This window comes from Camelus dromedarius, chromosome 2 (genome assembly GCF_036321535.1).
Source record: "Camelus dromedarius isolate mCamDro1 chromosome 2, mCamDro1.pat, whole genome shotgun sequence".
Lineage (NCBI taxonomy): Eukaryota > Metazoa > Chordata > Mammalia > Artiodactyla > Camelidae > Camelus > Camelus dromedarius.
The window spans coordinates 5,020,231-5,036,383 of NC_087437.1; the positions used below are offsets into that span (position 1 = coordinate 5,020,231).

Consider the following 16,153-nt stretch of genomic DNA (forward strand, 5'->3'; position numbering starts at 1 on the left):
ACCCTGCGTACCTGACTCCGTTGTGAAACTCCCCCACGCCTAGTAGTTTAGAGGTGTGGGTGAAATTAAGCCCACTGCTAAATCAAGCTCTTCTACTCGGTGCATTGCTGAGCCTGCGAAGGGAGTGGGATGCTGTCAGAGCCGCCACATCAAGACCTGACGAGGAGAGGGAGCAGCAGATCTCTGCCTGCTGCGGAGATGCGACAGGCAGGGGAGGCAGCCCTGTAGGCCTCCCCAGGCCCTGTGCTGAGGGCCCCGTGATTATTACCCAGAAGGACAAATGCGGTTCACAGTTACAGCTTCGGTCATTAAGGAAAGTCTACAATGATGGCCACATGGCTTTTTTGCCCCAAGGCAGAGAAGTGTGTAATACATTTCAGAAAGCTTTACATCAAAGAATGGTTAGGTAAAGCTCGTTTGACGTTTCTGTAATGAGAGGCAACTTTATCATAGCTCTGTAGTTGTAGTTTGACTAACAAAACCATCAGCAAATATGTAAGCAAATAAACACTCTTGATGGAAAAAAAAAAGGATGGTTAGGCATGGACATTTAAAATGGTAAATTCGAATTATCTGGGAAAACCACTGAGGCAGATTCTCCAACTGCAATTAAAAGGATGGGGAATGAAAAGGAAAAGAAACCAAGTGTTCAGTTCCAGCTGTGTTACTAACCAGCTATGGGTCTGGAGCTCAGCTGTCTTACCCTTCACCTGGAAAGGGGCCTTGATTTACGCTGTCTGGTTTGGTGCTACACACGGCTATTTACGTTTAAATTAATTAAAAATAAATAAGATTAAAGATTCAGTTCCCCAGACACATTCCAAGTGCTCGATAGCTTGCAGGAGGTGAGCGGGTACTGGATTGGAAAGTGCAGGTATAAAGCATCGCACAGAGATCAATTGGTCTGCCCTGACCTAGCTCCTGAGGAGAAGATAGGTTTCATCTCTAGTGCCACTGTCTACGGCTGGATGGTGGTGATGGAAAATGGCCCGGGCTGTCGGCTTAGGCTGGGAGCCATCCCTGCCCTCTCTGAGAGCTGCTCTTTCCTTCTCTTCTCTCTCTCTCTCTCTCAGGAATCTGATGCTGAGATTCAGATGCAGTCTCTAACCGTGGGTGCTTTGAGTGGCCACATGACCTCAAGCAGATTGGAGACACAGAGAAAGCCTGACTGCCGGGAGAAACAGTGAGTCAAGCAGGCAGAAACACACAGACATGAGGGACAGAGTCTTGATGGCTTTCTGGTTCCTGGTGCCTGAGATCTCACTGCAATCTTGCATTTGAATTTTGGAGGACACCCTTGTGTGTTTGTATGAACTTCCTCCTTATTTGGCTCAAGCTGGCTCCAGTTGGTTTCTATTACTTGTAATGGAAGAAACTGCTATCTAAACCAGGAGTAGTTTCTGAGAATGGAGAACTCCAAAGCTCTATTCAGACTCTGCAGAAGACAGTGATTGATTGATGATGTCTGCCATGGGCACAGGTTGGGGGAGTTTGAGCATCTGTGCTAAATATCTGCCAACCCCTGATTCATCAGTGTCTGAGAAGAGCTTCAGCTCTCAAATTCCTTTTGTTTCCCTGGTGAATACTTATGTTTTTTCTGATAATGCTGGATGAATAAACTATTTTGTTTAATTTCCTAATGTTTACTATTAACTGTTTCCATTGCTGAAATAAAGCACGGTAAGACCGTAGAGAGGTAATAAGCTGGAGCTATTAAGCATCTCTAAGCTTTACATAAAACGTGAGCTCTAAATCCAATACCTTTCAGCAAAATGTAATTTTTAGTAATACCAGCCAAATTTCCTAAAGCTGGTATCCTATAGGTTTTTTTTTTAAACTATCACAAGACTGAAAAAAATCTAAACAATGTCAGATGTATCAGGCAGTCAAGTGCAATTAATCTAAAATAGTTTCTTTTGATCTAAAGAAATTTAACCAAGATTTGCTTGCTTAATGATTATAATGTGTTATGTTAGATGCAGTGAACTTCTCCCATATGACAGTTTTGATCATGCATATGAAAATGAAGGCAGGAAATTAACTGAAAACAGCTATAAGTGTGGGACCAGAGGCAACAGCTATGAGAATGCAGAGATAAAGCAAGGTTTTATAACTAGCCAGGGAGAGCCCAAGACTAAACCAGTGAGTCCAGAGACAGGTAAGAATGTGTGGATCAAGACGCACACAGATAACACGGGTCAGAATGCAAGGCCACAGATCAAAATTATTCAGGGTGAGTGCAGGAAAGACCTCCCTTGATTGCTTAAGACCAGGGTGGTATGGAAAAATTAGGAGTGAAGCAATTTTTTCTCCTCCACTGCAAGGCTTTTACCAAGGGGCCTCTTACTAAACATTCTCCCTCCATACCATTGTGGTGGACAAACCCACTTACACGGCCTGGATAATCTCTTTTCTTTGGGTGTGGGTGGGACTGGGGCTTGCTCCAGAACACAGCAAAGGTGAATGATGATGTTATTATAGACACACATAGCTCTGTTTTGCTAGTCATACATTAGACAGACTCTGGTTACTTCCTTAAAGGAGTAACTGTCGTGTCATGAGAGGACCTATGGAGGAGGCCACGTGGCAAGGTACTTGGGGTGGCCTCAGCAGGTGGGCCTTAGCAGCCCCCAGTGACAGCCAGCAAGAAAACAAGCCCTCGACCCTACAACCACAAAGAGGTGAACTCCGCCAACAACCCGAAGGGGCTTGGAAGCCGATCTTACCCCAGTGGAGCTTCTGATGAGACTACAGCCCTGAGCACCTGGATCGCAGCCGTGTGAGACCCTGAGTTTAGCTCTGCCCGGAGTTCTGCCCTATAGAAACCATGAGATAAAAATGTAGGTTGTTACAAGTTTCTAAGTTTTCAGTAATTTGTCATGCAGCAACAGAAAATGAACACGCTCATTTCAAGCACGGTCTATTACGGTAGTTTTCGAGCCTTTCTTTTAGCTGCAGAGACCTATATTTAAGCAAAAAGCACATGTAGGCACCCAGTGTCTCCAACACATACAAGCAGAGATGCTTCATTTGTGGCTGGGGAGAGGGGGAGACGCCATGGATCCCTTACTGGCTGGTTCTTCTGAATTTATGATGACCCAAGAGGAAACTCTGTAGAGGAAAGTCTGTAAATCAGGAAATAAATTGAGGAGAGAAGATGAGATTGCTGGTCCTCAGGCTACAGGGAAGAGATGTAGCCAGGTGACCTTCCATGATGGGGGCAGTGGATGGTGGACACACTGCCCAGAATTCTCACATTTCTTTACTGTTTCTGGTCGCCCCTCCCCTCCCCTGGCTTCAGTATGTTTTGCCTTCAACAGTCCATAGCTGTAACTCCTCTTCTCGGCACTCTCTTTGGGCAACTGGAGCTCTTCCCCAGTTTAGCAAGTAGTTTATGTCCCCTGCTGAGGAGGCCTTTGTCCAAGGACCGAGGGGTGGGGGACTGTGAAAACCAACCTGTGAAGCATAACTTATGCACCAGAATTTTCCACCTGGATCATACTCCCTGCGGGACTGCTGAAATCCCACCGGCCCAGCTTCCCCGCCTCCCTGTCTTGCTTCCCCCACTTCCTTTGGGCGCCTCCTGGGAGCACTTCCTTAATAATTGCTTTGCACAGGAATCCTCATTTCAGTGTCTTCTTTCTGGGAAACTTGAGACATGGGGATTTCCTGAGAGGATATATGGGCAACTGAGACATCTCAACATCTTCAAGATTCAGTGTTTGTTTCCAAGTCCCTTTTTTGGTCACATTTCCACCTGGGCTCCAGGGCCCTACCTGACCCCCGTGGTCCTCACACTGATTTTTTATTATGTATGTAACTTAGAATTTTCCAGTAGCTTTAAAAATGTATAGTGTTTTAAAGTGGTTTCTTACTTTAAAAATATATCATAAGAAGATTCTTACTTTTAAAATATACAAGTTTTAAGAACACTTAACAGATTAATTTTAATAACATTTTATTTAACAAAGTAAATCAAAATATTATTTCAAGAGGTAACCCAGACTAAAATGTGAGTGATATCTTTTACATTATTATTATTTTTAATTGAGGTATAGTCAGTTTACAATGTTGTGTCAATTTCTGGTGTGCAGCACAGTGCTTCAGTCATACATGAATATACATATATTCATTTTCATATTCTTTTTCACTGTAAGTTACTACAAGATATTGAATATTGTTCCCTGTGCTATATGATATAAACTTGTTTATCTATTTTTTATATAGTAGTTAGTATCTGCAAATCTCGAACTCCCACTTTATCTCTTCCCAAACCCTTTCCCCCTAATAACCGTAAATTTGTTTTCCATGTCTGTAAATCTGTTCCTGTTTTGTAAATAAGTTCATTCGTGTCTTTTTTTTATTTTAAAATGCTAGATCTTGGGGATCTGGTGTACATTTTTTTACATGTATAGCATATCCCAATTTGGACACTAAATTTTCTATTGGAAATCCTTGACCTGTATTCAGATTTCATAAATTTCACAACTGAAAAAAAAGTTGATGTACACATCCAAGTTGTTCCAAACACGCTTGATAGTTTTCCAATAACTGAACTGTGCATCAGTTTTTAAAATTCAACTTAAGTGAAATTAGCTGTTCAGTGTTTCAGTTGCACCAGCCACATTTCCAGGGCTCAGCAGTCCCCTGTAGCCAGCAGCTACCATTCTGGGCAGCTTAGTTTTAGACCCTCATCCTCATCCATTGGACTTGGTGCTGGGGCCCCTGTGGACTGATGGAAGCGGGGAGGAGACCCCAGTGTGAGTTCTTGTTGGGTTGGTGTCAAGATGGTGAGCACTGGGGAGCGTGAACACAGGAGCCTTGCCCTGCCACTCATCCATGAATCTCAAGAGCACTGCCTTAGGTCAGGTTCCCAGCAAGCAGAGCCTGGGACAGTTTCAGGGGCACCTAGTTTACCGAGGGACACCCTGGAAAAAAGCCTGTGAGTGAGCGGGGGAAGCAGGAGGTGACCTCAGGTACATTTGAGACTTGGCCGGGTCCATGGGGACTCTAGAATGTAAGTTGCAGTATGGAGCTGTCCCACCTTGAGGCTAGGGGACCAGGATCTGTGCCCTGTGTCCATCAGTCATCGGCCGCTTGGGGCCAGAGTGGGAGTGACACATCTCCAAATTCTCCTGGTGAGACATCTCATCCAATAGCAATTGTCCAAAGAAAGTCACAGGCAGAAGCTTTTGGCCACTGCTCTTGCAGCAGCTGTGGACTGCCCGGTGAGGGAGATTTGGACAGGATGCCAACAGCCTGCAGCGACCTATGAGGAGCAGCTCAGGCCAGGACCGGAGCACTTTATGACCATCTGCCATTTTGGCTCAAGCCTTGGTGTGGAATCACAGTGAGCGGGGCGGGATGCTGTGCAGCCACCAGGGCTCCCGTGCAGAGAGACCCGGGCTCTGGAATCCTAATAGGTCAGCACTCTCACGGGCCCTTCCTTCCTGGGTGGACATCAGAGCTCAGCCTTCTGCATCACACTTGGATGGCAAGGAAGGGTGAGAAGAAGGAAAAGCAAAGAGGCCAAGTCCCCCAGGGGAGGTGGAAACCCTAATGGCATGGCTTAGGATGAAGCGACCCCTTTTTCTTCATTCATTCACCTAAGGAAGATTCAGTTGAGTCCTTACACTGGGCCCAGATTCCAAGATTCCAAGGAGCAGTTCTAAGGCCGTTTTGAGCACTGGCAACAGGACTAAACAAGGTGGTGCGGTAGGGTTTCTGGTGCCCACGAGAAGTGTCAGGCCAGGGGAGGTGGGACTTGGGGAGAGTCTAGGTCAGTGGGGAGTGCTGAGAACTATAGCAACAGCCCCTAGCAAGTTGGCCAGGGGCTCCGAGAAAAGAGCTGAGGTCAGTTTGGGGCACCTGCCAAGTGGCTGTGTCTGGGGAGGCAAGATAAGGTCAGAGTTCCAGAGAGAAGGGCTCAGGCAGATGGAGCCTGGGCACAGAGGCCTGGCAGCGAAGGAAGGCAACGATAACATAGCTAGCACCTGTGACTTGCCAGGCCCTTTGGATGCATTTAATCCTCACAATAACCCTGCAAGGTAAGAACGAAGTTCAGAAAGATGGAAACAGTGCTCCCTAAACTTTAATGAGCATACCAGTCACCTGGGGATTGGGTTCCACTGCAGATTGTGATGCAGCAGTTCTGAGGGGAGGGGGCCCAAGACCGTACATTTCTGACAAGCTCCACTGATGCTGGGAGTTCTGGTCCAGAGACCCTCCTCTGAGTTTCAAGAGGTTAAAACTCTCACCGCAAAGTCAGTTACCATGAAGGAAAAGGTAGGGGATGAATGTCAGGAAAAACAAAAATAGTCTAGTCGGAGAGTCTAGGCTCCCAAACTGAAGCAGGGCCACGGACTCTGGAACGTGGCCGTCTGCCCTCCTGGGTGTGGGCAGGTGTGAGCAGGGAGGTGGGCTGGGCCCACTCTGGATGCCTGGGAGGTGGGGGGCCTCTGACAGTTCTCTGGGGTGACTGATTCACTTCAATGCATCTGACACAGTGTATTTCTTTAAATTGATTTACAATGTTGTGTTAGTTTCTGGTGTCCAGCATAGAGATTCAGATACACACACACACACACACACACACACACACACACACACACACACACGTTCTTTTTCATATTCTTTTTCATTATAGGCTATTACAAGGTATTGAATATAGTTTCCTGTGCTGTACAGCAGGACCTTGTCATTTATCTACTTTATACATAATAGTATCTGCAAATCCCAAACTCCCAGTTTATCCATCGCCTTCATCCCTTCCCGCCCTGGTAACCATAAGTTTGTTTTCTGTGTGAGTTTGTTTCTGTTTTGTAAACATGTTCATTTGTGTCTTCTTTTTTAGATTCCACATATAAGTGATATCTTATGGTATTTTTCTTTCTCTTTCTGGCTTACTTCACTTAGTATGATGATCTCAGGTCCATCCATGTTACTGCAAATGGCATGATTTTATTCTTTTTTATGGCTGAATAGTATTCCATTGTATAAATAGCCCACATCTTCTTTATCCAGTCATCTGTCGATGGACATTTAGGTTGCTTCCATGTCTTGGCTATTGTATGTGGTGCTGCTGTGAACATTGGGGTGCATGTGTCTTTTTGAATTAGACTTTTCATCTTTCCTGGATATATGCCCAGGAGTAGAATTGCTGGATCATATGGTAAGTCTACTTTCAGTTTTTAAAGGAATCTCCATACTGTTTTCTCAGTGTATTTCAGTCACTACTCACACTTGGTTTAATGATCAGGTAATTTGGATAAGATATTATGGTAGCCATTACTTTTCAGCACCTACTTTCATGTTGTTAGCTTCAGAATGAAACAATCCACTTCTCAGAAGTACTCTTGCTCTTTTTCTAAAAAAAAGGGTTGTTCTTTACCTAAGGCCTTCTCATATGCCTTAATATTCAATTTCCTCCTCTATCTCATTATGAATATTGGTACAAAAGCTTATTGAAATATTTCTTCAGGTCCCCACTAGTTTTTAAATTGTTATTACGTATTTCTTAAAATGCTCTACTAGAAAGCTTTCTTTAAATTGAAGTATAGTCAGTTACAATGTGTCAATTTCTGGTATACAGCACAATGTCCCAGTCATGCATGTATATATTCATTTTCCTATTCTTTTTCATTAAAGGTTATTACAAGATATTTAATATGGTTCCCTGTGCTATACAGAAAAATTTGGTTTTCATCTATTTTTATATATAGCGATTAACCTTTGCAAATCTCAAACTTTTGTTGACGTGGTTTTCCTTTTGAAGTAGCCTGTGGACAGGCAATATTGGCATCACCGGGGAGCTTGTTATAAACGCAGAATCTCAGCCCCACTACAGACCTAAAGAAACAGAGTCTGTACTTACCAGCTGTCTCAGGGTGTTTCATCAGCACATCAAAACTTGAGAAGCACTGGGTAAGACCACAGCCCCACCCCTCTGCCCCAAACCTTATAGTTTGTGCCCTGGCTCTCGTGTGGGTTCCTTCAAAGTGCAGACGATCATTTAAATCCCTCTTCAGCATCTGCTGCTCCTGACTCTGGCTTCCGTTCTCCAAGAAGGCACCCGGTTCAGTTTCCAGCAGCCTCTGATACCGACTGAGCTAAGCTTCCTGACTGCATATAATTTAAAGACAGCTAATGAAAAACCAGATGGTCCTAAGGGACCCCTGGTAATAAGTGGTAGCTGACAGCTCTCACTTCCTTCCCACTAATGATCAGATTGGGGGAAGATAACCGTTTTCCTCCCAGAGTGTCAGTCAGGCCTGTGACTTTGGATTACTGGATGTTAAGATTGGCAAGACTGGCCTGTGACCCAGAAAGGTTTCCTCCTGTCATCCTTGTCAACACTGTGACCTTGTCACTAGTACAGTTACAGACAGAACAGTTTCTTTTTTTTTTTTAAAGGAAAATAAAAGCCTATTCAAATTGAGGGTCAAAAGCTACTGGCTCCAGCAAGAAGAAAATGGCTGTGATCGCGTCTTTGAAATGTTTTTGCCTTTCCTTGTAGTATTTTTGCTGTGTTGACAGTTGTGCCATCCAAGCTGGGCCCGGCCCCCCAACCCCCGCCCCACCCTTGGCCCTGTGCTCACTTTTCATGTGCATGGGATTCCAGATCTGTAAACAAGGGGGCCTGGTGCCAAGGCCTTCGTCTTGGGTGCAAACACCCAAGCGTCAGTGGCGTTTGGAAGCAGAAGAGCAGTCCGTGGGAGAAAGCATTTCCCGGGCATTGTTCTCACTTTGCCCCCGCAGAGGGAAAGCACGCGCTATGCTGGACGGAGCAAGGATGGCTCAGGGTTCCAACGCGGCTCCATGACTCACTGGCTGGGCCATGTGGGCAAATGACCTAAACTCTTTGAACTTCTCAGTCTCTATCTTGAAAATGGCATCAACTCAAATGGTCACAGGGAAATTAAATGAGACTTAGTGCACAAGTAGGTAAGCGGATGCTCTGGTAAAGTGACTTTCCTCCTTCCAAGACAAAGGGTGGGTGCTTATTAAAATCATTGTATCATAAAATCCTGGGATCTTAGGCTGGGGCAAGGGCTTAAAATTATCTTATTTGCTCTTGAAGTCACTGGAGGGAAAATGATCTGTATGGATGAGCTGAGATTCACATTTCACAAGAACACCTAGTTGGGCTAAATGACGATTTAAGATGATGGTGGCCAAGAAGGAACATGTTTCTCCACGGCTCGTGGGCCGCAGATCAGTGCTACAGATTAGAACTAAGTCAGAACATGAATAAACGACAAGACAGGGAAGACAGGAGAGCAGGCGCTCAGCCCTGAGAGTCCCCCGATGCACCGCATTTGGAAATGCAAAAAGCATTTTGGAGTCAGACACGCTACCGTTGGGTGACAAGGCCCTGCGAAGAGCATTTTTGAACAATGACAGTTGGTGTTAATATCAGTGGTTCTCAAAGTGCGGTCCCTTATCAGCTACAGCATCATCACCTAGACCTTGTTAGAAATGCAAATTCTCTGGCCCCAGCCCAGACCTGCTGAATCAGAAACCCTGGCGGTGGGACCAGCAGTTGGTGTTGTAGCAAACCCAACATGTGAATCAGATGTACGCTAAAGGTTGGAATGACCGGTTTACATGGTAACCACTTAACCATCTTTTCTAAAGCAAAGTAAAATGACACCACAAATGTCTTAGTGTTGGAAACTCCTCACCTCCTTGATGTAGGCTGTGAAAATTCCTGGACATTGTTGTCTGCTGACTCGGGCAGAGCGCCCCACGAGCCCGGTCACCAGACACAACGTCCTCCACTGCCTTGGGTGGGAGTTATATAATCATGAAGCAGTAAAAAAGAGGATGATTTTGTTGGGGGTAGGACTCAGTGGTGGAGCGCATGCTTAACATGCACCAGGTCCTGGGTTCAATCCCTAGACCCTCCATTAAAAAAAAAAAAAAAAAAAGAATGATTTTTGCAAATTAAGCAAATGAATCTGATCTCACTTCTGTTCTCTAGAAATATCTTTCCCCTGGCATTATGATATATTTATTACTTTATAACAGATTATACAAGTCACCCAGTTTTCCCTGGTACACCTTACCAATCCCATCTCTAGATGCGGTCATGATGAAGCCCTGTGCTGTCTGAACATCACTGGCGACGTTGGTGATGATGTTGTGGTGGTCTGGCAGACACTCAAGGCCCCTCCGAAGGGCACCGTCACTCAGTCCTACCTTCTGCTTGTTCTGAATCTTCTGTTTTGTGGTTAAGAGTCAAGGAGAAGGCCAGAAGTCAACATCTGTGGCACATTCTGCCTCTTATTCAGATGGTCTCATCGTGGGCTGTTTCTGTGTCTGCCTCAATCCCCTAGAGTGGGGTTCCTCAAGGGTGAGAGATCATCTGTTTAATCCCCCTTCTCCAGGGCAGGCGTGAAATAGGTGATCGTGAACGTGATGGAAACGGAGGCCCAGGAGGCCGGGAGGCTTGCTGAAGGCTGGGGACGCTTCTGAGTGCCCAGGGCTGTCCCTGAGGGCTCCCTCTGTTACACCACCTCTGTTTATTCTGTGGGTGTTTATCACTGACTTTACTTCCACGTGGCATTCCTTAGTGACTTTGTCAATGATTGACTGCGTCCGTCCCCACAAGCCCTGCAGAGATCAGGCTTTGTAAACACAGTGGAGGCAGGAGACTCACAGCTAAAAGCTTCTTAATGAGGACAACTCAAACATGTCATTTTCAACATTCAACCCCCCAGTTTGAATAATTCATGGAGGGAAAAAAATCTGTCGACTAGAAGTGACTGGGCTATTTTAATGAAAGTTGAGATTCAGGGAATGTTTTCGAGCTGGAGATCCTATGAGGAAAGGGAAGGCAGGAAGTAGCTGGCCTGGCACACAGTGGACTAGTGAACCCGAGTCTTCCCCGGCAGCACCCCACTGTCCACTGTCTAACCAGGGCTGGTGTTCGGTCCCAAAGCACCACTCAGCCCCCAGATGTACAACCACAGGCTCCCACATGACCCCGGGAGAGGTCAGGCCCAAGGGCCTTGCCCCTCCCGTGGCTGGGCCATGGGAGACCCAGGGAGATCAGATTTCCTATTCTGTCCTCAGTCTAGCCCAGTTGGTCTCAACTGGCTGCATATTAGAACCCCACTGGGGAGCTTTTAAAAATTGGATGCCCTGAACCTACCCCAGCTCAATTAAATCGGTCCCTCGGGGTGGGGCTGGGGCATCAGTCTTTTTAAAGCCCCCCCCCACCACCTGAAGCCAAGTTTGAGAAACCTCAAGTCTAGCCTTTCTCTCTCATCTCATGTTCTCTTTTGTTCTAATTCTATTTTTACTTTTTCCATTTTTAAAAAATTGAAGTAGAGTCAGTTTACAATGTCGTGTCAATTTCTGGGGTACACCATAACATTTCAGTCATTGCCTCACATTTTCTTCAAGGCCAGAACCCTTCCCTTGTTCCTTCAGTTTTCTTGGGCTAATCCTTGAGTTTTAACACCTCAGTCACACAGTTTACATCACAGGAGCTGCTGGTCCAAGCCCTTTAAGACAGGAGCACAAAGTGAGCCCTGAGGCCCCTCCCATCTTCTTGTCTCTCAGCTGGCTGTGTCTGGTGGCCCCCTCCAGGCCTCCAGGAAGTCCCCCACAGGGCCTCGCTCTCCCAGGGGGCAGCTCTTCTTGGCCCTTCCCTGCACCATCTCTCGAAGACCCCTCCTCTTGGACTTCAGCCTGAGGCAGCTGTGAGCCTGGACCAGAGGAGCGGGGAGCTGGGCTGGACCGGCGCTTCACTTCCGGGAGGATGCTCCTGCGACTACTGGTCCCAGAGGGAATACTTCTTGCCGCAGCTCTTCTCAGCTTGCTGGCTAAGTGTGTGGGTGTACAGCAGGCATCTGCTGGGGAACGTCAGCAAGAAAAAGAAAACTTTTCAAGCTTCAATTCTGTAGACAGATTGAGAGGCCTCCCCACAGTTCAGAATTGCCGAATCTGGATCCATCCACCTACGTACCCCCCAGGAAGTGGTAGGTGTGTTTTGATTTGTTAACAGTGGCCTAGCTTATGGGGGGGTTAAATTGTCAGGGTGATGCTTTTCTTGTGGTGGTGGTGGTGGGGGGTGTTTAGGTTTATTTATTTATTTATTTAGTGGAGGCACTGGGCATTGAATCCAGGACCTCATGCATGCTAAGCATGTGCTCTGCCACGGAGCTATACCCTCCCCACTTAAAACTGAGCAATTTTTTTTTTTTAATGGAGGTACTGGGGATTGAACTCAGGACCTGGTGCATGCTAAGCACGTGCTCTACCACTGAGCTCTACCCCTTCCCCCCAGGGTGATGCTTCATGATAAATCAGGTGATTTCTAAGCACTCAGGGCACACAGGGCACTGTGCTAGGCACGGGTAAAACCACGTGGTGGGGTCACCTTGGCTGTGGACCAGAAGAATTGAAGTTCGGGAGAGGCAGTAGTCGGTCTGAAGTTCACCAAGAGCAGAGGGCTGAAATTCAGTCTCTGATGGGGCAGGGATAGGAAGAGAGTAAAAAAAAGAAAAAAAAGCCATAAAAGGGGGGAGGGGCCGAGAGTGGCACAATGACAGTGTGGGTTTCACTTCTTTGGATTTAAAGTCCTGCGACTTCTTGCCTGACCTACGTTCACCAACCATAGTTCAGCCTCCACGCTGCCTGCAGCTCGCCATTCTGACCTCCACAGCGGCCGGACCCCACGGAAGGCTTGGCAAACTCTAGCCCAAGTCGGCTGCAGCTTCGTTCCCAAGCTGTCTCTCTCTCCCTCTGCCTGTGTGTCTTTTCCTGGTTCGCTGACTCCCACTCTCCATCTCCCTCGCGATCTCTTAGATACAGAACATTTTTTTCATGGATAAGTAAAGAAAGAAATCCAAGCTCTCAGCCTTTTATCAAAGTACATATATTACTGCTGAATTCAAGCGAGTATGAATAGTACCAATAGAAATGATCAACACAAAACGAGCTTAACAACAGCTGACACTACCTCTGGGGGGAAAATGCTATAGGTTGAAAATCACCTGAAGAATCAAATCTTGATACAATGTACCGTCTACATCTGATTGGGAAGAGTTGGATTTGGTAGAAATAATGGCCACAAAATGAAACTCACAAAGGCAGATGTTGTAACTGGTAATATTTGGCAAGGACAAAAACCTGAGAGTGAATCAAATTTCATGGTGAAATGTGAACAGAAGAAGAACGGATGCCAATGAAGAGAATTCCAATAAACTAGAATAAAAATGGTAAAGACTGGAAATTCACTCCAGTGCTGCAGGGAAAACTGATCAATGAATTTCATGACTTAATGACACTTGTTCTAGAAATGACTTCCTTGATGGAAACCTATCAGTGTTGGCATAATTCTGCTTAAAATGTTAATGGCCCAACTTCCACTGGGGGGTAAAATAGCAATCAAAAACTCTCAGGACCCCTTGAGGCAGCATGTGGGGGAGCTAAATCACCACGCCAGGGCAGGGCCTAGGAATCTGTATTTTGAAAACAATGCTCCACCTTTTGGACCTTAATTTAAACAAACTGTTAAAAAAAAAAGTATTGGGGACAACTAGGGAAATTTGAATGCGGACAGGATGTTACACAGTATTAAGCAACTGTTACTATTATTTTTAGGCACAATGATGTTATGATCGTGTTTTTTAAAAGTCCTGTTGTGGACCGACTTGTCTTTCCCCCAAATTCGTATGTTGAAGCCTTAACCCCTATTGCGACTGTATTTGGAGACACGGCCTTTACAGTGCGAACTCAGGTTAAGTGAGGTCATGAAGTGGGGCCTGATCTGATAGGACTGGTGTCCTTGTAAGAATAGGAAGAGACACGAGATGTGTTTGAAGGGAAAAGGCGTGTGAGGACACAGCGAGAAGGCAGCCTTCTACTGGCCAGGGGGCAAGGCCTCGGGAAAAACCAGACCTGCTGACACCTTGATCTTGGACTTCAGCCTCCAGAACTGTGAGAAAATGAATGTCTGTTCTGCAAGCCACTGAGTTTATGGCATTTTGTTATGGCAGCCCTGGAAAACTGACAAGTCCTTCCATAGTAGAGATACCTACTGAAGCATTTGTGAGTGGAGAAATATGATGTCTGAGATTTGCTTTAAAATACTCCAGAAATAAACTGGTGCAGCCATTATGGGAAACAGTATGGAGATTCCTTAAAAAACTAAAAATAGAGTTACCATGGGATCCAGCATTCCCATACCTGGCATATATCCAGAGGGAACTCTAATTTAAAAAGACACATGCACCCCAATGTTCACAGCAGCACCATATACAATAGCCAAGACATAGAAGCAACCTAAATGCCCATCAACAGATGACTGCATAAAGAAGCTGTGGTGTATTTATACAATGGAATATTACTCGGCTATAAAAAAGGACAAAAGAATGCCATTTGCAGCAACTTGGACGGACCTGGAGATTGTCATTCTAAGTGAAGTAGGCCAGAAAGAGAAAGAAAAATACCATGTGATATCACTTATATATGGAACCTAAAATGAAAAAGACACAAATGACCTTATTTACAAAACAGAAACAGACTCACAGACATAGAAAACAAACTTAAGGTTCCAGGGCGGGTGGGGAGGGGCTGTAAAAGGGGTGGGAAGGGATAAATTGGGAGTTCGAGATTTGCAGGTACTATTATATATAAAATAGATAAACAACAAGTTTTTACTGTAAAGCACAGGGAACCATATTCAGTACCTTGTAGTGACCTATAATGAGAAATAATATGAAAAGGAAAAATAAATAAATAAATAAATAAATAAATAAATAAATAAATAAATAAATAAATAAATAAAAGACTCCAGAAGTAAAAATGGAGAGCAGGGGATAGATGAAACAAGACTGGCTCAAAACTGAGAGTTACCAGAACTGGGTAACAGGTACACGGAGGTTCATTATGCTATCCTCTTCTACTGAAAAGTAGGCAAAAAAATACCCAAAGAAGTTTTAAAATCTGACATGGACAATTGTATAGGTGATTTGGATGCAAATTCAAGTAGATAATTACTGAGAAAGGGTTTCCCATTATCTCATGTTCTCCGCTGGGCTGATAAGACCTGGATTACATGTGTTACTAACAAACATGTATAAATCAAAATTTAACTACGTGTAAGAAGGCAATGGGGAAAGGAATCAAAATGCCAGCGCAGGCAGTGGAACTGTGGGCAAGCGAAAACAGGCAGAAAGAAGGAAACAGCATTTATTGAGTACCAAATGCATACTAGGTGCTTTGTAAATATTAGCTTTGGATGCTCACATTGGTTTATAAAGTAGACTTTAAAGATTTTAATCTTTTAAAAAGCTTTAATGTGAAGAAACTAAGGCCCAGATAGGAGGATGCATGAATTCCCCAGATCACATCCTAGGAGGCTCATACTAGCTGGGGTCTGAATCCCATCTGTCTGCCTCCAAAGCTTGCATTCTTTCCCTTACTCACTACTCTTCTCTGGACATTGCCAAATGACAGCTCACAGAGGGCAGAGGACTTCTGAAGACGAGGTCATGGAGAGATGGGTCCAGCACAGATGAACAACAGACTTGAGCTTGGAGAGAGGTCCTGGAGGTGGAGGGAAGAACAGGAGGGCATCCATGGAGTAGGGGGGCGGGGGGAGTGGCAAGATGCACATAGAGAATGAGAGGCCAGTGTGGCTCCCAGGGAGATGTGGTGAGGGCATGACTGGGGTCTGGACGGTGGAGCTGAAAGAGAAGCTGTTCCAGGACTTAGACCTGGACAAGACTGGTAAAGATAACAGGCTTCAAACCGAGGTGGGAAAACGATGCCTCCATCAACAGGTGAGGGAAGCCAGGAGGAGGCTGTTTCAGGTGGGGAGAGGAGAAAGGGATGAGTTCAGTTTCAACATGTAGAATTGGACATGGACTTGTAGACAGTGGAGCTTCCTAGGGGAGGAGGCCAGATGGCAGCTGGGCTGACAGAATTTAAGATTTGAAAAGTCATCTGGTCTACCCATTCATTCGAGAAATGTGCATCCAGGAAGTTACCAGGGAGTGCCCTGGGATACGGGGGAGATTTGGCTCCCCAAGTCCAGCTCACACTGTGGGGCAGAAGGTAATCATCCATTCTCTGCCTGCCCACCTGTTCCAGGCACTGTCCTAGGTGTCAGGGATGCAACAGTCCCACAAGTAGATCG

General features: G+C 45.5%; 1 long non-coding RNA gene across 2 annotated transcripts in view; it reads right to left on the reverse strand.

The window, feature by feature from the left end:
- Window positions 1-16,153, reverse strand: part of LOC135322365 (uncharacterized) — a 47,296-nt gene that overhangs the window by 2,589 nt on the left and 28,554 nt on the right. The window contains exon 3 of one of the 2 annotated variants that reach the window (XR_010382894.1): window positions 2,727-2,816. This is a non-coding gene — a long non-coding RNA (uncharacterized LOC135322365). Of the gene's footprint in view, window positions 1-2,365; window positions 2,817-16,153 lie in introns of those variants that run through there. The other variant, XR_010382893.1, reaches the window with a different exon arrangement.